At 41.5% G+C, this 20,887-nt stretch overlaps 1 protein-coding gene across 6 annotated transcripts in view; it reads right to left on the bottom strand.

Annotated features, from left to right (window-relative positions):
* SVIL (supervillin) overlaps nucleotides 1-20,887 on the bottom strand; it is a 205,317-nt gene that overhangs the window by 154,591 nt on the left and 29,839 nt on the right. For all 6 annotated transcript variants that reach the window (XM_036228073.1, XM_036228078.1, XM_036228079.1 and 3 more), the window contains exon 2: nucleotides 16,070-16,167. The gene's annotated coding sequence lies outside the window, so the exon portion shown is untranslated. The remainder of the gene's footprint in view (nucleotides 1-16,069; nucleotides 16,168-20,887) is intronic.

Consider the following 20,887-nt stretch of genomic DNA (forward strand, 5'->3'; position numbering starts at 1 on the left):
AAAATACATTTTTCCTTCGTCTCTCAGTGAATGAAATCATTTCTATGTAATGATTCTCCAAAACGCTAATGTTTCTGTGGTGACTGAAATTTTATGTATTTGGCCTGAAAGCAAGAGTTCTCTTGAGCATATATGAGGTACTTTCTAAAACACCAATTAACATCAGATCCAGATAAGGGGCTTTGGGAAGAGAAGCCCTGTAACAGAGGGAGACTTGAGAAAACAGCGGGTGGGATGGAACTCATCATGCAGAGCCATAAAGAGCTGACAAAGGCCAAATTCCTTAGAGAAAAAGACTGGATAAAAAACTTAGGAGACAGGAGTAACCCATCTAGGGCACGCAGAGTGAGCGGCTGGGCTAGAACTGGCCATGCCATTAATTCCAGGCGGAGAAACTTTTCAACGTTTCTTTTCCTCAAAGGCTGGGGTATGAGGAAAAACCTCATTCATAGTGCAAATACAAGAGCCGGACAACAGCAAACGTACTTTTCCTCTGGTAACTTTCCTAACTGCGTGTAATTTGTACACAAGATGACTCACGTAGTAAGAGACTCATTCCTGACACCGAAAATGGCTGGCTGCCTGCGTGGATTCTGATGACTCAGCCTGAGAGAGGGGCCCTGAATGAACACAAGCAAAAATCCTGGACTACAGAGAAAAGCCCCCAGGTTTATTAGTTAGTTAGTGGCTTTTGGTTAGTGGTAAGGGGTGGTTTGGGGAATTCTTTTGTTTTAGGCTACTAAGGCCCTTCCTCCTATTTCTTTGCAATATCTATTCAGAACTTCCTTGTATCACCTTTGGAAAAGGTCATCTTAGGAAAGAGTTCGCTCAAGCACAGAGCACTCTGAACTGGACAGCGGCCAGCGACTCACCAGCACTGTAAAGGACCAGAACTGGGACCAGTTTTGTCTTTAGAAGCATATGGGAGGCATGGTGTCAGAGACTGTGTTACCTTGTATGGAAAAAATGGGGTTCATCTCCAGAAGCACAGGCCGAGGCAGCTTATAAGGAAATCAGCCCATTAGTGTCGAGGGGCGAACGGGAGTTGACCCGTGTGAAGTTCCCACGCAGCAAAAAAATAGTTACCACTGTTTGGTGAAATACAGACAGCCAAAAACTCATTACTTGAAACCACATAGGTGGCTGTGGTAAACACAGATAAACTATTGGGTTTAAGTAGGCTATTTTTGTGCCAAAAATAAAATTATTTTCCCTTCAACCTCGTAAATCTGTTTATTACTAAAAAGCTTTGGAGCCTTGTGAACTGAGCTAGAGCAATTTAAGCCTCTATTTCTTCTAGGATTTCTCCTTAGGATACTCAACTGGGGAAGAATTAGCCCATTTTGGAAAAAGAGACCCTTTTTCTGTACTGGCCACAAAAGAAAGAAAAAATGAAATTATTCAAAAGGAGAAAAGGCCAAGAGAACCGAAAGAAGCCAAGAGGCAAGGGCAGGAGAGAAACACACACCATTGCCTCTTTTCAGAGAGCCCCCCACTCTGCCTGGACCCACGTGTCTGTCTGTCCCTGGCCCACAACTCTCAAGCACCTTCTAGAGCAGAAGTTCTCAAACTTCAGTATGTCGAGAGACCCCTTGGGGCTCTAGAACCGAGAGGCTAAAAAGAAGAAAATCAATAGTGGAGATTATGAATCCAAGGACCAAAACGTTTGAAAGGCCTGTACCTGAAGCACTTCAGTCTTAGGAATTTAGTTTGTCCAAAGACAAAAGGAAAAACCTCAGTCACTGGGTAATAAAACTTCGAAATACAGCCACTGACACAAAAATAAATAAATGAATGAATTTTCATGCACTTGAGATACCTTGGGGAAAAGGAAAGAGCAAGACCACAACTAGAAAGAGGTCCAACTTAAGTGACAGGTTGAAGTTTAACACACTAATCAAACCTGTGCAAAAGCAGAAAAAACTGCAGAGGAAAATGGGGCACAGGGGAAAGAATCAATATGGCTCGTGTGGAAGGAAAAGTAGTTTTCCTCGAGGTCAGACCCATAACATCCTGTCTCATCTCTCTGGGCTTCTTCCTCACCATTCTAAAGTATTTCTTCCAGATGAAAGATAAACATTTGCTTGACTTTCAGGTGATGATGAATCCCTATGCAAAAGCTCTGACATGACTTTGGGACTAATTCTAGACCAACTCTGTCTGGAGGGAAGATGTGCCAGAGAATGGCATAAGATACTTTCATCTTAATGTTTCAAAAGACAGGTTTGACAGGAGGTGCCGATGGAGGTGCCCACAGTGCGGAGACATTTCGAGTTTTATTCACTTACCATTTAACTACTACAGTGTCAGGGACCTCTAGGTGCAGAGCATTTGGCAGGGTCTTGTCTCCTCTTCCCCAGGCATCCAAAGGTCCCTACTGACTGTAGGGATGAGGCCTCCATGAGACCCAGGTTTTACTCTGGCTACTTTCTCCGCTCGTTCTTTCCCTTGATGCTGAGAACAAGGAAAAAATGTTCTCCAGAATAGTTTCCCAGAGTCACGGGCACTTCCTCTCTACCCTCAAATAAATCTCAAGATATCTTTTAGGATTCAGCTCAGATGCCTCTAGTTTCAATGAGGCCTTCCCTGACTGCCCGACTTCTTCCTCAGAGACTTTCCTCTTTCTTAAATCTATGCCAAACATCTGATTATAAATGACCACTGTAGTTAATCCTCAACTATTCTGGGTTGGATTAGCCAGAGCAATGGATAGGTAGACAGACAGACAGGCAGGTAGGCAAGTAGATAGATAGATATCATTATTATTATTTGAACATTCATAAAACAATCAAATCAACAAAACCGTATACCTATTACCAAGTGTCCATTGACTGGAACTACAAAGAGCCTACAGACGTCACCGTGGGTTATACGGTGTGGGGACAGCCTCATGCCGTCACCCCTCAGACATGTACTTACTGTGCTGTCGCTCTGCTAGCACTAATTCCAGGACCACACGAGTTGATGGCAAAACTACTAGTAAATGACTAGACCCTCCTGTGCAGGAGCCAAGGTTAGAGGTAAATGAGCAAGGACACAGTGGGCAGGTGCCACAGGGGATAGGGCGGCAGGGACACCAAGGGGGAGGAACTCTCGTCAAAGGTCGCTGGGCCCACTGCGACACCTTTCAAAAGAGGAAAGCACAGCTCTCAATGACACGCTAAACTGCCTAAGCGTCATTTTATATGGGGGCGGGGGGAAGGTGGTACGGAAAGTTTGAATAAAGAACAATAGACCATTTTAAGAGTACCAACACTGGACTATTCTATTTTTCAAGTAATAGATTTTGTGATCCTGAGGTATTATTATTAAAATATTTTTACACATTAGGATAATATCCATAGAACAGTGAATATTTTCCTAAAAACTGGATATTTTACTAAGCAAATGTTGTTAATTTTCATTTAAGTAAGGGTATATCAAATGCATTTCAAAGTATAATATGACTGTGACAACTTGTTTGGTACTCCATTTCTTTTGGTCAAGAGTTATCTGTATTTCATATGTATATTTTTCTTTAAAATGAGAGTGTGGGTTTTTACAAGCAGGACTTTTATCTTGTATTTTTTAGTATTCAGTCATGAGTCCAGTGCTCAACAAATAGATGCTGAAGGACTGACAGGTGTACCAGTGGGCACGGGGACAGCTCACCCCCTCCCCCCAGGGCTTGTGGCAATCAGCACACTGCCAGCTGCAGGAAGATGCTCACAATCAAAATAGCAACTGACGTGGGGACACATGAAGGAGAAGAAGCTAAAATAAGCACCATGATCCTCCCTGATGGGATCCAAAAATGCCGCCCCTCTTTGTCCTTGGGGATATCTTTTGCTCCTACAAAATCCTGGGAGGTCTTCTGCTTCAAATTCAAAGGATGTGGGTATTATCCAAAATCACAGATGTAAAAATTAAGTTAATGAGCAGAATTCTCAATTTTAAGTTCCCTCATCTTTTTTTTTCCCCCTCTAAATTTGTGGTGCCCCCCGACGACTTGCCTTAGTAACCATAAAATGAATAAACAAGTAGGAAGCAAACATTGAAGAAAAACAGCTTGGTGTTTATAGAGATACATGCTTGTGAATATGATTTTATTATTGTTTATAGCATCCAAATATAGTGCTATGGACTGAATGTCTATGTCTCCCCAAACTTTTATGTTGAAATCTCAACCCCTAGTGTGATGGCATTAGGAGGTGGGGCCTTCAAGAGATAATTAGGTCACCAGGTGGAACTCTCATGAATGGGATTAATGACCTTATAAGAAGACACATAGAAAAGCTTGCTTCCTCTCTGCTCTCCACCATGTGAGGACTCCCCAAGAAGTGGGCTCTCATTAGGAATGGAACTGTTAGCACCTTAATCTTAGACTTCCCAGTCTCTAGAAATGTGAGAAATGAATGTATGTTGTTTAAGCTGCCCAGCCTGTGGTATTTTGTTAGAGTCGCCCAAACCAACTAAGACATATGAAAAGAGCCAACTTTATATTTAGTAATTAAATATATATGTATCTATCTATGCATAAGTATATATAGTCTGCCTTGTCTGTGGGGATACACTCCAAGACCCCCTAGATGCCTGAAACCACGAATCATACCAAACCTTATATCTACAGCTACTGAGTAAAAGGAGGGTGGCATCTACAGTGTGGAGATGCTGAACAAAGGGACAATTCATGTCCTAGATGGGACTGACCAGGATGACGTGAGATTTCATCATGCCACGAAGAATGGTGGTGCACAATTTAAAATGTATTAATTGTTCACTTCTGGAATTTTCCACTTAATATTTTCACTTAATATAACCTTGGTTAACTGCAGGTAACTGAAACCCCAGAAAGCTAAAAAGCTAAATCATGGGTAAGGGAGGACTATAGTGTGTGTGTGTGTGTGTGTGTGTGTGTGTGTGTGTGTTAGTATATATAATACCAAAACACATAATATCCTAAGTTGCAAGACAGAAAAACAGAATTTCACCGTGTGCCTTAGGGGGCACCACGACTTGCTCCAAGTGTCCTTAAACTTGAGCAGGTCTGAAAACCAGCACATGAGTATATTCTCACAGGCAGTTCAGGAGGCACTCTAGGTGTGCAGCTGCCGCAACAGAAAGGGAAGTAAGACCCTTCACAGAACGGATCACAGTGGGCTTGAAGCAGCCATGATATTCGGACCCCTCTTTGGCCTCTTGGACACTTACGATTGATCGATGTGGTTCAGCATTTGCTGAAGACAATATTTTCCATTATTCTCTACTGGCTTCATATGTGCATGTTTTCACAAACATAAAATTATTATGCTAGATCTTGCTCTTTTTTCTCTAACTGAATAACACACACACACACACACACACACACACACACACACACACACACAAGAAAGAAAAAAACAGACCTGGAAAGACTGGGGAAGAAAGCTGGTGCGCACCCGGAGGGAGAGTGTTCCGGAGGAGGAAAGAAGAACAAGAGCGAAACCTCAAGTCTTAAGAAGGAAGTCTGACCACTATGCCCAAGGCAGGGCACCACTGGCAAGGTGTCCGATGTGGCTGGAACAGAGCGAAAGAAAGGAAGAGTGTCTAGGGAGCGAGCAGGAAATGCTGGTCAGGGAAAGCTGAGCACAGATCATATAGGCCCTGTGCCTAGGAGGGGCTTTGGGTTCTATTTGAAGTTACCAAAAGCCATTGTTGGGTGTAGGCTAGGGAGTGATATGGTTTTGATTTAGTTTTAAAGACTCACTCTAGTCGCTCTGAGGAAAATAGGCTTTGGGCGTAAGCAGATGTGGAAGTGGACAAGCAGCAGCAGAGAATTTGATGGGAGGCCACCCAGCCATCAAGGCGGAGACAGTAAGCCCAGACTGGAGGTGGTGACGGTGGAGGAGATGAGACGTGGCAGACTGGACAGCTGGGTGTGTGATGGAGCCACTGACTGAGCTGCAAGGTGCTGAGATGGATGGAGCAGGTTAGCTCCATGTTCAATACCAGCTATCTGAGTTGCTGGAAAACGTGTATAAAATATTGTTATCAGAGAGTTCGAGAAGTGAATTAAGATTTTTTTGTTTTTTTTAAAAAAAGGTTAATTGGACTCAAGTAACATTAAACCTTAAAACTTTCGTTACAATGGAAGTGGTTGACTCAAGACCAGCTTAGATACTGATTGCATCCTGCGGTAGCATCCCCGCTGACTAGGTTATTTAGTGAACGCAGCTAAGAGATGGATTTCTGTAAGAAACTGTACACTCCACTAGCAGGCTTTCCAGGAAACGAAAATTTCCCGTGAAGCTAATAAAAGCAGCAAAGCTTTCTGCAATATATCAACAACGCTTTGAAGGTCCCTTTTGTTTAACCCTCGCTAAAAGAAAAGAATGTCAGCTAGATTGTAGAATGCGAATATTCTTTTCTAAATGCACAATACGAAAAAGCTCTGTCCAGTGGGAAAGAAGTCAAATTGTCAGACTCTTTAGTTGGTTTACATGTTAAAGCCTTTTATATAAACACTGTTTGCTTGACATAATCCACATCAATGTATTTATCTGCTTTACAGATTATTTTCTTCTGCTGCCAAAGGCATCTATTTGAAGAAAGCTCTTTCTGAGTTTTATGAAGCTAACCTTGAGAGGGGCCAGAAAAACAACGCACACGTGCACAATGGGATCCAGTTTGATGCCTGCTAATCGGAGTAAGATACGGTAGCAGGAGAGCCAGCAAAGCTTAGCTTCCACATTATGGGCCTTCGTGCACATTCCCAAATCACATGTTTTAACCAAGAGGAGATTTATGCCCAGGATCCAAAACACAAGAAAAAGTTTAAATTGTTTTGATTGGAATTACTGTAGCCTGTTAACATGCACAGTGTCTTCCAGGAAGATATCAACTCCCACATTTTCCATCTCTTCCTCCCTTTTCTCCCCAGTTCAACCCTAAGAGCAACAACACAGAGCCTAATGGGAAACCAGATCAAAACACTATGGGATGCCAAGCACAGAGACCTCCAGGGACAACAGGCACACACATCGCTTTTAATCTATTCCTGTTGGTGAGAAAAACGCTTCAATCCAGTTGGAACCATCCAAACTTAGAATCATCGTCTTAACTTAGTCTGATTTTCATTTTTCAAAAGAGATTCACTCCCCAAAGTAACCATCCTCATCCAGCTCCCTTCATTAGCAGAGAGAAAAAAATCTTTTGGTCACATAGGGCTGGGACAGGTGACCTAAATGGTTTCCCAATGTTAACCTTTGGGGAGCATTTCTGAAACCCTTTAATGGTTTTCTTGGTGTTTTCTTACCACACATATCTCTTAGGATATACGCTTGGAAAGATCTGTTCTCAAAAAAAATCACTGTTTTGCTCTAAAGGATTTCTTACTCAAATCTCTGAATTTAGTGACGTTTCCTACAGTATCAACTATTACAGAGAGATTTTTCTGGCTTGTTGCTTTAAGATGTTAAGATGAATTCTGCTTTTTAATCTGGTTGTAGGACTTGCTTTCACAGAGCACTAACCAGATGTTTCTCCTCTTTTCCAGGAGACAGCAGCATCAAGGCTTTACACCCAAGGCTTCTCCCAGGTCATCCATTCAGATCTCTACCTTATTTCTTCCCAAATGTTCCAGACAAATTTTTTTCTATGTCTATTTTTTTAAAACTTAGAGTTAAACCACAAACATATTCACACAATGCCAAATCCTCTGCCAAGACTGAATTAGTGTGGTTTTTCTTTTTGAACTCATCCATGACCTAAAGATGTATTCTATCTGGATTCTCAGAGATCTGTTAAATATTAATCATGACAATGTGAAATGTTAGAAAACTGGGTCAGTCTGAACCTCCATTATTAATCTGGTCCGCCATCATTTCTTGGTGAGATTCTATAACCCATTCTGAAACTGTCACTGACCCACTTGAGAAGCGAATAAAACCTGTAAGCTCCCTCTCTAGAAATATTCCAAAACAAAATGGAAATTATAATTGCCATTCTAGAACAGGAGTCAGCAAACTGCAGCCCAAAGGCCAGATCTGGTCCACTGCCTGTTTTGTCAATAAAGTTTTATTGGATCACAGCGTTGCTCATTCATTTCCGTATTATCTACAGCTATTTTCACACTACAGTGGCAGAGTTGAATAGTCATGACAGAGCCCATAGGGCCCATAGAGCCTAAAATATTTACTCTGTGATCTTTTCCTGGAAGTTTGCCCACCTCTGCTTTAAAACGATGACTGCTAAGAACATAAATTCCACTCTGTATGGTTTTGCAAAGTTACTTAACTAGCATATCCTTTTCCTCAGGGTCAAAATTAAATGACAAAATTATATGCAAAAGTGCCCAGCACAGTGCTTGAGATTCAGTAGGCAATACATATATGTCCTATTCTTCTACTTGCCAAGCTCCTCCTGGTCCTTCAGTACCTGGTATAAATACCTCTTCTTCTCTGTTGTATTCTCTCGGTAGAGTTAGAAATCGTCTCCTCTTGGCATCACAATTTATTTTAACACTGGATAGTCCATATTCTCATTATCTATCTTTCTTTCCATCTAGTATGTGGATTCTTCTGAAAGTGCCGTATCTTATCTCCCTCTGTTTCCTGAGGGGAGGGCACATAGCAAGATCCTAGTAAAGATTTTTTTCAGAGAACGAGCGAGTGAAGAAATAATAAATCAACACTAGAAATATTCTTAATTCTCAAAGATGCCATGCAAAGATCATTACTAATATTATTACTACTAGAAAATAATACCTGGATTCCCAAACCAAATTTCACAAAAAATGAGCACTTTTTTTTTTGGTCACCGATTTGAGGTTACAACTTGCTACCATATTATGAAGTTTTATTGAACAGGCAAAGGGCAAGTGAGCACTCTAAGCATGTGCAGGTACAAAGAAATTCCTAGAACCCAAGGAAGCAATAAAGACTCTTGTTTAAACCTAACAACTTAAAAAAAAAAAATCTCTAACCAAACCTCTCATGTTTGAATAACAATATAAAGTGTGATGTTCTATGTCTATAACAAGACCCTGAATTTAAGATTTCTAATAATAGTGATGCACTCTAAAAGAAATTCTTGAAAAGATAATTGTTTTGGGTTTTCATGGATTTAGTTAAAAGAGATTCATTCATTTAGAAGTGAATGAGTCAGGCACGGAATTAGGCAGTGAGGATATAAAAGTGAAGAAATAAAGATTCTGCCCTCACTCTAGTAAAATAAATGAGCTTACACAGATCTTATACTTAATTTTGACAAGATTCTTCTTTGAGTTATTTATATTCCACAAATTTTCCATTATCCTATATACTATAAATAACTAAGAGGTTCTCATATTTCTAAAACAGAGACAGCTTTCCATACTGGATTATTTACGATTGCTGCTATAACAAATTATTACACTCGTGGTGGCTTAAAACAACACAAATTTATTATCTTAGAGTTCTAGAGGCTGGAAGTCTGAAATGAGTCTCACTGGGCTGAAAGTCAAGGTGTTGGCACGGCTAGTTCTTTCTGTAGGCTCTAGGGGAAAATGCATTTCCTTCTCTTTTCCAGCTTCAAGAGGTCACCTGCTTTCCTTGGTTCGTGGCCCCTTCTTCCATCTTCAAAGCAACAAAGATGTCGAGACTTTATCACACAGCCTCACTCTGACGCTGACTCTCCCATCTCCCTCCCTCACGGAGGACACTTGTGATTACATTGGGCCCACCTGGAACATCCAGGATCCTCTCCCCATCTCAAGATCAGCTGAGTAGCAATTCCTATTTTCCAGGTAATCTAATGCATTCACAGCTTCTGGGGATTAGGATGAGAACCATGATTCTTTGGGAGCCATGATCCTTCCTACGGCACGTATCTTTGTAGCCATCAGGTCAACGAGCCGAGGTCACAGCATGAAATCCGGAACACCATGATTCCTAGACACCAGCGTCCCCCTTGCTAAAATGTTACTCCTGCCCGCGCAGTCCCCGCGCCTCACGGAATCACGCCACCTGTGTTTCCCTCCCAGTCCCGCTGGGGGAAGTGGCCATTTCCCATTCATTAAACCAGGTTCTATCTACGCCCCCAGCTCTTCTAAAAATAACACTAATGATTTTTCTCCTGCCCTTCTCCAAATAAAAGGAAAACCATGCCCTTTCCTCCATCTTTCTATTCTAATGAGGGATAAACCTCCATTGCCCATTTTGCACAAAGACTTGTTAATTGTAGTAAAGACATATTCACCTATATCCCGTTGCTGTGTTAGCTCAGACTACATGTGTTCTTTCATTATTCTGTTTTTAAAGTTCAATGAACATGTGTGTGTGTGTGTGTGTGTGTGTGTGTTCCCGTGTGTGTGATATAAACTCCTTGAGAACCAAGCCCATTTAACTTGCTAAACACAGATACTTAGTAAATACTCGTCGGCTAAGCCAAAGACTAAGCAGTCTTTGGCCATCAGTGTAAGATAGACATGGTCTGGGACTATGCACAGAGTTTCATAGAGATTTCTTCTCGTCGGAGGTAAGTGGAAAGAAGTTGTGGGGCAAAGGAGGTCACTTTGGGCCCTGAGACATCACCTCAGGGGGCCGGAGCAGCTGGCTCTTGGAACATGGAACTGGATTCTGGTTTGGGGGAAGGAGAGCCAGCTCTTCTGTTTTTGACAACAGCATTTGGCCACATGTAGGGCTCCTTTTCAGCTGGCATCAGCCTGGGATTTAACGCGCGTTTGGCTCCATGGAGCAGATTTTCCACCTCTGTTTTCCTTTTGGCGCACAGTCGTGACCCTCGGTACTGGAAGCGTCTATTGAGAATCAGCCCTAGTCACTTGGACGAGAGTTCTTCCCAGGTCATCAGAACCCATCTGTACATCAGAGAGAGTTCACTTACCTTAGACACATTTCAAAACAAAGGTTTATAAAATAGCTTGATATACTGGGTACTTAACAACTGCTGTTTAATCGCGATCATTGTCAAAATTTCAAATTAAAAAATATTAAATTAAGGAAAGAGATTCAATTGTCTTGACGTCCTCTGGATGTGACTGTCCCAGTGTCCTTTTCCATGAATTCTCTCCCTCTCTTTCCCTCTCAGTTCAACTGCCACCCTGCCCTGGGAATACAGATGACAAAAGACGTGTTCATTTTCCACCTCCAAGTGATGCTTCTAAGGTGCAAGAGGTGAAAACTGCTGGGAGATTTCCATTTCTCCTGCTCCTTTGTTGGCCATGCACTGCAACATCCCCAAGCAGAAGGAAAAAATTCTATCAGGAGAACCAAGCTTTGCCCAGCCCCAAATGCTGTTAGTGCCACTAAAAGTGACAGCTGGGACACAGTTTCATTGGCTACTTAGTGTTAATCTCCCAAATTCCATGAGAAAAGACAGGGAGAGACTGACTGCCTTTTCCATGTCATTCGCCGTCCCCAGGAAACTCCATCATCCGTGCTTGATGCTCTTCTCTGCATTCATCACACCTTAATGCTCTTCCTTCAACCCAGAGAACTCTAAAATATGCAAGCAAGAACACCATCCAGGCGAGGACCCCTCAGTCCAGGGGTGAAGAAAGGCTTGTGACAGATGGGTTAACGTCCCTAGAAAGCCATTCATCTGGGACAGACCCCTGCAGGGAAGGCGGAGCCCACTTCACCTGGAAGACTTCGACAGGCCTGGAATCTTACTGGAGCCCTGCATGTGACAGTTACACATGGAGGGAAGTTCATAGACTGTTTCCTGGAGGAGTTATGTCCAGCACGACGTGGCAGACTAACCTGGAGAGTGGAGAAGTTTTGTCCAAATGACTAAGCGTAGAAGAAGCCTCGAGAGTTCGGTGACTATTGGAACACCAGTCCCCTTGTCCTTCTGTTTCTCCTGTGATTCTCTTCTCACACTTCAGGATGAGGGGAGCATGAGTTGACCGAAACTGAATATGTGACCATCCCCCAGCAGGGTTTTCTTAGAGCGGCCCACTTATAAAATTAAAAATACCTAGGCTGATAGCTGCTTTGAGGCAATGGAGGAATTATCTTGTTCCACTAACTTTTACTAAATTCTCTCCTGTAGTGGTAAATGCATATGGCAGATCCTCATGAGAACAGAAGAAGTGAAGAAAGCCACTGGATCCATTTTTTAAAAAAGAGTGATTCTTCCCTGCATAGGATGGGATTCCTTTATTAAATATTGTTAGAAAAACAACGACCTAAAACAAAAAGTATTGAATAAGGTTGGCAGGTTTAAGGATGAATATCGGAAAGCCAGACCTTTTTTAAACACCTGTGTGGTAGGTGCAATGATAGAGGCCGGGCATCCAGTCCTGCCTTTAGTGTGGTCCATTCAGCTGGAGAGCAGCATCTGAAGCACACAGTCTAGGACATGCTCTAATGTGAGTTTTGTCCAAGGGGCCCCAGAAGCCCCCTCCCCAACAGGTGCACCTGACCCAGCAGGCTTCTTTGAGAAGGCATCTGACTGACATCACTAGTGATCAGTCACGTTTAGCCCCTTGGGAAGGATGGGGAAAGGTATTCCAGTTAGTAGGAACAATCTGTGCATGCAAGGCCACAAGGCTGAGACTGAGCCTGGTATTTTCAGAAAGCCAGTAGTATCTTGCACAAATAGAACATGGTACAATGGTGGGGAGGATGGGAGCTGGCATCAGAAGGGCCCTCTGTGCCAGGCTGAGACGTCAGGCCTGAGGCTACAGCCAAAGATTTTGGCTATAACAAGTGCATCATGGATTTAAGAAGGGTGGCAGTGTTCAGTGCCAGATGAAGGACAGCAAGGCAAGGTGGAGGGAGGGAGACAGTGGTCACAGATGAGGTACCCAACTTGGCTGCATGCTGAGTATTACCTGCTGGGCTTGCCTCACTAGAGCAGTCATGGGGAGGAGAAGGTGAAGACCACAAGGGAAGCACAGGGAGCTGCAGGGCTGGAATGAGGAGTTTCCCGTGGAGGAGGGGGCAGGAAAGATTTTACAAGGGTCTTACGTTTGCAATTGGCGTTGTAGGGAGCAGGATTTTGTCTGGCGCACTGGGAAGGTGATGGCTCAGGGAGAACGGAACTCTGGTGGAGAGGAAGAGCGTGGCAGGGCTGGAAAGCGAGGCTCAGGGCATGCGTGGGAGAGTGGGGAAGGTAAGCTGGCAGCAACTACGTGATGCAGAATGAGAGCTTCATAAGTGCTATGTGAGGAAGAGAGACTAGCTACTACAGCACAAAGCCTGACATGCAAAGGCACAATAATTTCTAATGCCAGAATGGTGTGTGTGTGTGTGCGTGCGTGTGTGCACATGCATTTGTGTCTGCGAGAGAAACAAGAAACATAAGTCCATGGTTTCATTGAATTAACATCTTAAGTCTGTCTCAAAATTATTCACCAGCTGATGAAAAGACAAATATTATTGTGCCTTAAAGTCCTTGTACCTAAAATTTCCTTTCCGAATAAACTCATTTAAGCATAGAGCTTCTGGAAAAATCTGCCTCCTAGCCTCCGTCTTCTTTATGATCACCTGGGATGGGAAGCCAAAAACCCAAAACTTACCCTCAGGGCATCTATTCAAAGATATGATTAGATCATCAGAATTAGATTTGATTCTTCCATCAGCCAGACTTTGGATCTGCTACATATCCAATTATGCATATTCAATAAAGCTCCTTCTCTCTGTGTTCATTCATTTATTTAAACAGAGGCAGGCTTTAAGAACAGGCTTAAACGGGAAAGCAAAGAGCCACTTTAGCCCCTATCAGGGACAGACATTCTGCCTCCACGTGACTTACCACACACTTCCTCTCAGACCTGACCAGAGGGGAAGACTCATTGTGACATCAGCACACGCCCTTCCTGCCACCCCACCTCCACCCTACCCGGCTGCAACCCATCAGAAAGGTTTCCTGGGTGGGGCTGGTGAACACAGCAAGTTAAAAAGTCCTGCATGGACAGGATGCTGCCTCTTGGCTTTTGCATCCCTTCCACATCTCACGTGTAAGCATCTTGGAAAGAATTCTCTATGCTTTAAGTGGCAGATAGGCACGGCTTGGCCTACGATCACCCATGCAGTACGGTACAGCACACCACCACCTCAGCCATTCTGGGAGAGGGACAGCATGTGTTATTACAGCCCGCAGAGTGGTAGTCAGTGAAGGCAGCAGCTGCTGCATCAGTCCAGTGAGAAATTCATGGTCAGAGGGACTGGTCCTGTCCCCAGGGAATGTTTGGTTTGTTCAGGGAGATATATTTACTACCTTTTAAGTAAATGTTCACTGAGCACCTACTATGGACCAGACACTGTTCTGGGTGCTCAGTGTAAAGTAACAGATAAAACAGGAAGAAATTCTTTGCCTCACGGAACTAATATTCTAGTGATAAATAAGGAGACACCATCTGCACATAGTTAATAAAAGGAACCAAACCAAGGACAGGAGGTAAGGACAAAGCAACGCTACATTTAGAAGGAAGAAGGAGGAAATACTTCCTTCTGGAAAAGGGACGATTAATGAGGAAATGGAGCCATAAAACTTTATAGTCTCAAGTGAATATGACCTCCAGGGATGGTCATATTCAAAAAGAACTACCACATGGCGCTTTATCTCATGTCCGCCTTCCGTAAGGAATGGTAAATGGGGAGGCTTGGCCATGGGAGGCAAACACTAGGGGTTCAAGGGTGGCAGAGCGGGTGGGGGGTTCGACATGTTAAGATCCTAAGAGCCAGGTTTATAATCGACTGATGGTAATCTCCTTCCGAACTAAGCAAACCACACACGTACTTCAGACAGCTGCTCTCTGAAGCATCGTTGGAGCACCACATCTCCACGAAAGTATATCCATGAAATCACTCTATCTCCAGACAGCCCTCCAAGGTCACGAGTGCTAAGAGGGAGCTATTCAGGAAATATACTTGGGAATAATAGCTTCAAGAAAGTCACCCCCAAAGCATGATAGATGCACCAGAAATTACAAGTACAAGAATCTAATTGAATATCTTTGCTTACTTTTTTAAAAGTATGGGAAAAACAAACAAACGAACAAACCAGACACCAAAAACCTCACTTCCTTTGGGCCATCAATTAAGAAATTGTAGAATTCCTTTTGGTTGAGATGAACCTAGAAAACCCTCTTCCCAGTTCAGCCAGCTCCTCTTCTGCATCATCCTTGTCAGGCAGGTGTGCAGTTTCTACAGAAATATCTCCATTAAGGGAGATCTTCCTCCAGGCAAAGTGACCTATTCATTAGACAGTCAGAGGTTTCAAAATTTCTCCAGATGTGTCTTTGTATCTTGCATCCATTGACCCTCGGACTGACATGGCTAAAAACGTAGATCGATATGAATTTGAATATGGTTTGTTCGTTTGTTTGACTAAATCCAATCATTAGGCAGAGCACTGGAAGAAGAGGGGAAAATAAATTGATACTTAGAAAACTGGTGAGCAGGAATGGTGATTGTCTCTATGAACAAAATACTGTGAACAGATTTTAGAAAGATGATCTTTTGGGAAATACTAAATGAGCTAATGGCTGATACCTGAGCTTCTGGCTTAGCGTTCTGGAAAACAGAACTGAGGGCATCAGGTAAAAAATTCTGACCTGGAGAGGATAACCAGCTTTAGGATTAGGTGGCTAGGTGAGAGGAACTGTTCCTGGAGCCCAGCCAAAGAAAGAACTGGTCACAGTGAGGCCATCACTTGTCATGGGCTTAAGTGAGCTGAGACCAGGAAAAGGGATAAGGCAGCTGTTGTTAAATTTTACCAAATTTATGTGTGATTAAAATGAGTCCCTACACTTTAAATGTCTGTCCATGACTTATGTCTTAGATTCTCACATTTTCTCTCTAACCATGGGATGTCACACAGAACAGGCACCAGAACATTCTCAAGAACACGGTCTTAGAAAAAGAAACTGCTTAGCTGGGTCACACCTTAATCCTTGGATAGACCTACCTGGGAAAGCTTATTTAAGAAGAGTATGCTAAGTTTCGTTTCTAGAAAATCATATATCAGAATGGTATCAGTTATTTTTCTTTGTGAGAGAAAATATCCAAACTCTCATTTTTTTGGTTTGTTTGTTCGCTACTGTTGCAGCTGGCTTCCACAACAGTATTGCAAACACATTCTGAAACCATCAATAATTAATTACCTTTTATTCTGTTACTCGAACTCAAAAAGAAGTCACCATCCCTTCATGGGCTTCTCCTCTAGGTATGGAAAACAACCAGTCTTCAATGTAGCTGAAGTCTGAAAGGAAAAATAAAAAAGGTTAAAAATTATAGGATGTAACTGCCAAAGCTGAGAAATTACGTGAGATGGACCAAATTAGTTTGTGCTTAAGTAAACTTCTGACAATAATGGACTTCATCCTCCTCTGTCAGCATCCCTCATCCCATATAACCTAGCACAATGAAATCGACATACAATCTCTACAATTCTCCAGTTTTCTTCTAGTTGGCAATTTAAATCATGACTCAAATTGCCTTGATCATACTTATTTTAACCTGATTTAAATGGAAATATTTGCCATTAGCTACTGTAAACAAGCAGGCTGCCCTGGATTTCATCAACACATAGTTCTCTTTTTTACCCAATGGAGGCAAGAAATTGTGGCAAGTTATGTCAAACAAGCATTGCAAACAGTTCACCCGCATATGCGGAGGGTACAACAACACCCACAGTCCAAACTACATATACAAGTAGGAAGGGAAAAGTACCAAGTGTGCTTCCTTTATCTTGATAAGAGGTAGCAAATCCAATTATAATGGATGAACAAGCTATTATTCCCCAAGGATGCATTGAAAATCTCCAAGATCTTGAACTAAAATGAAAAGTGCTGCAATTTTTAATAATGTTGGATTAGCGAACTCAGTCTGTGGATGCTTTCCTGCTGCGAACACATCTGCTCCTTGAGATTGTTTCCCTTCTGGCTTTGTTCTCTGGACCAGCTGAGTGTAACATCCGGAGCCAAAGGCCACCAGCCTTCCCAGGTGATCTGATCCTGGGTATAGTGTGGCAGGGTCAGCCAGGCACCTGAGGATGCCGCCCCAAGCATGGGCTTTCTGAGCCCTTCCCTGCTTCCCTTGTCATTTAACACCAGGCTCCCCGGGATCTCTTTGCCCTGCTGGGCAGCAGCAAAACACAATGTTCCTCCAGTTTTCCTTGTTCCTCCCCCTGCTTCACTCAGCCAGATGCTTTGCCTTAGTTTGTTTCTTCCTGTTTACACCAGCAGCAAAAGGCCCTTAAGTACTGAAAAGCACACAGAACTGTGCTACATGTGTGAGAAGCTCCTTTGACAAAATGGTCTATCTAAAGAGATGTCTATGGTAACATGGCCCCCAAATTCCCCAAAATTCTGAAGTACAGAGCTGCTCAGTTGCCAGGATATATTGGGGTGTGTGTGTGTGTGTGTGTGTGTGTGTGTGTGTGTGTATGTGTATTTGTGTGTGTATATATATATGTATATGTATACACACACACATACACGCACACATATATCTGTACACACATTTACTCCATAGACTAATAAACAGCTATTAGAACAGATAAGTGTGAAAAAGAGAAAGCTATTTAGATTACAGTATACAGGAAAACACTTATAAGAAATAACACTATTAAAAAGAGCAGAATGTAAAATTGTTCCAAAGTGCTGATTACAACTTTACCAGGAGTACGATTACATATGGATATATATATAATATATATAATTTATATATTCTATATATATAATTTATGTATATATGGATATATAATATATATAAATTATATATATTATATATCCATATATATATATATATAGTCAAAAAAACTAAAAGGAGTTGGTTAATGACTATTAACTTGTAGCAGTCTATGAAAACAGAGTGATAAAGCCCTTGCCAGTCTTGAAATATCAATCGCAGAATGCTGGGACTAGAAGGGACTTCAGCTCGACCTTTTCATTTCACAGATTAGTGAATCTATACCAAAAGACATTAAGCGGCTCGTCTGCGATCATACAGCTCCTCACTGGCAGAACGGAGACAAGCACGAGGATCTCCCCACTTATGAATCTGTCCTCTACAGAGCAGACTACAGGGGACAAATGCAAATAACTCAGGGGATCCTCGTTCATGAGAAGTCATTATCCAAAGCCCTATTTAGTTAGGAGCTTTTCCAGAGAAACATGCCTTCAAAGCGCTGCATCTTTCCTACTAACCAACCATTTCATGACCTGAACTCCCACCCAAGACTCTGTCCTTGTTCACGATCAGTGTGAACGCACGAGCCTGTCTATCGGTGTCTTGCACCTCCCACATAATGACAGATATCCACTGCAAACTGAAATTGCAAATCTTGCCCCCCAAATTCAGATTTCATGAGGTTAATCAAAATGACATTAGAAAATACGTCGAATAACAGGTCAAATAATGGCAGGTGGTGACTAAACAGTTTGATGAGACAATCATTTAAGAGAAAAATTTTAAGATAAAAGTTTCAACATGGAAGAAGTTTAATATTAAAGAATCTAAAAGTCCCGAAGAAGAATGACTAAGACCTCGAATGTTTTTATAAAACTGGCCATCTTGAAGATATGATGCAATGCCAAACATGACTTTAAAAGCACCACAGCATACTATCCAATGATTTTGTCCAAACATTTACTCCTCTCAAAACAATCAAAATTTGATTTTTGCATTGCACATTCTAAGATAGCTATGGTCAAAATGATCATTTAAATTTCATTAAATATAAACTAAAATAAATTTATTTTCATAATTTTTTGTGTGTGTTTTTTTGGGGGGGAGGGGATGGGGGGAAGATAAAGTCCCAAAGCTTTTTATCATTATGTTATGAAATTTTGGTTCCCACTCAAGTGCATTCACTTTAAATGGCCTTTTCCTGGTTCTAATTATTCTCAGATAACAAAGAACTGCTATGGAATCTTCAGAAAGAATTTGTTTAAAGTATTAGTCAGTAGTATGAGGGTATTTACATCATTTCAAGCCAACCATACAATTTAGAAGCAGGAACTTCAGATCTGGATATGAAATACTAGAGGACACCATGCTTTTATTTTGACCCTCTGTCATGAAAAACAATACAATTAATATTTTATTTTATACAAAATCAAAACAAAGGTTACACAATCATGACTATATTTGTTTCAATTCTTTTGGAGTGTGACAATATAATAATACATTCGCTACCTCAAATTACGTAATTAAATTTCAGTTTTAAATCTTATTTTAGTTGACAAAAACCATGGAAAGACCTTCATAAACTTCTTAAGAGTTGATGATTTGCATATTGCTATTAGTTCTACCATCTGCAATGATCTCTGGTTCTATATAAATCTTAGCCTGAATTTCACCTGAGAACCATCAGACGGGCTGAGTTTTTCTATATTCAAAATATTTATCACATGAAAATAGTTAACATTTAGGAATGTCTAATATTTACTTAGATAATGAAGCTATTATACTATCATAAAAACCCCACACTTCATTTTAGATGCATCAATTATTCAGTGGAACATTTTCCTTCCAGAAGAATAAGAATAGCAAGAAAATCTTTTTTCCATTAAATAAAATTACAACATTCTATAGTAGAAAGATATTTTTTTCTTTTAACTTCCAAATCTTTAACACTATTAAGAGTCTAAAGAATAATGAACAACTTAAAATATGTGGGATGATAATAATTTTTTAAAGATTTACTTATTGGGGACTTTTTAAAATAATAAATAATAAACGATACATGATTTAGTTTGCTTACTAGTCCTGTCTTGAAAGTCAAGACTGAGATTATCGACTCAGTGTTGCTGTCAAATTTGCTTCTCTCAAATGGCTATAAATGTGTGGCTCAGGATTGATGTGACTAACAGTTGCTTCCAGGAAGGACAACAAAGCCACAGCTCCCACGGCCACCAGAGGCTGAAGAACTAAGATGTATCAAGTATTCAAGTATCTACTATAGATACTTGAATTATTTCACCATCGCGATCTAAGAAGAGGAAGAAGTTCGAAGTCACCCTCTCACATACTTGAGACTCATGCCAAGCCAATCGGATGAGGCCTCTCTTACGGTCCCTCCTGGAATGGAATTAGAGAGCAGCTAGAAATTCAAGGACCAGGGTACTCCCTGCTCTCGCTTACTCAGGTAAGTCACCGTCAAGCTCAGTGAAGAACTTTGATGGTTTTATAGCTATCAAAGGAAGTTTTGTGCAGGAAAGCTGAATCAAACCATAAAAAACAGGAAATCATGAAATTGCTCCTTATTTTTGGCCAGCTGACTGAGAAGCAGACATTTGTCAACATTAAAACTGCCTTTGCAAGGAAATGCATTTCTAGAATATTGACCCTAACAGGTGCCATGATTAAGATGATAATAAACTGACTAACTCTCCCCTGCTCTGTTCAGCAACCGCGTAGCCACAAGGGAGGCAGAGCATTCTCGCCACACATGCAGGTGGCCCAGGTTGGCTCAGGAATTGGACAGAGTCCAGCCACTTCCTAAACTTGGGCAAGTTCCCTCACCTCTCCACACCTTTTTGCTCTCCTGTAAAATGGGTCTTGGAACAGACTCATGAGATTTTTACAGCTTTAAGCGTCAAGCATGCATCACAGTGCTTGACATACACAAAAATGTTCAGGAGGTTAGTTATTCTTTCTCCTGCCACATACAGAATAGAATAACTTTCTGCTTTCTCTGAAACTTGGGGGAAGCTGCATAGGATATTTTCTCTAATTAAAGCTGAGCCTTTCCACCCAAAATTGTGACGAGAATTTTTTTTTACTGTGAAAATACAGAAAAAGTAATAGTTCAGAATGCAGCATTCTAAGATATTCTAAAATCCTTTTTCTTAACAGTTCATCCAGGATAGAATGACCCATACGATTTGGGTTTAATGGTCGCTAATAGTGACATGGTGCCAGGCACCCTTAAGTGTTTTCCATGTGTTGACTCGATTAAAATTTATAATTCCCTG

This window comes from Rousettus aegyptiacus, unplaced genomic scaffold, assembly GCF_014176215.1.
Source record: "Rousettus aegyptiacus isolate mRouAeg1 unplaced genomic scaffold, mRouAeg1.p scaffold_m13_p_10, whole genome shotgun sequence".
Taxonomy (NCBI): Eukaryota; Metazoa; Chordata; class Mammalia; order Chiroptera; family Pteropodidae; genus Rousettus; species Rousettus aegyptiacus.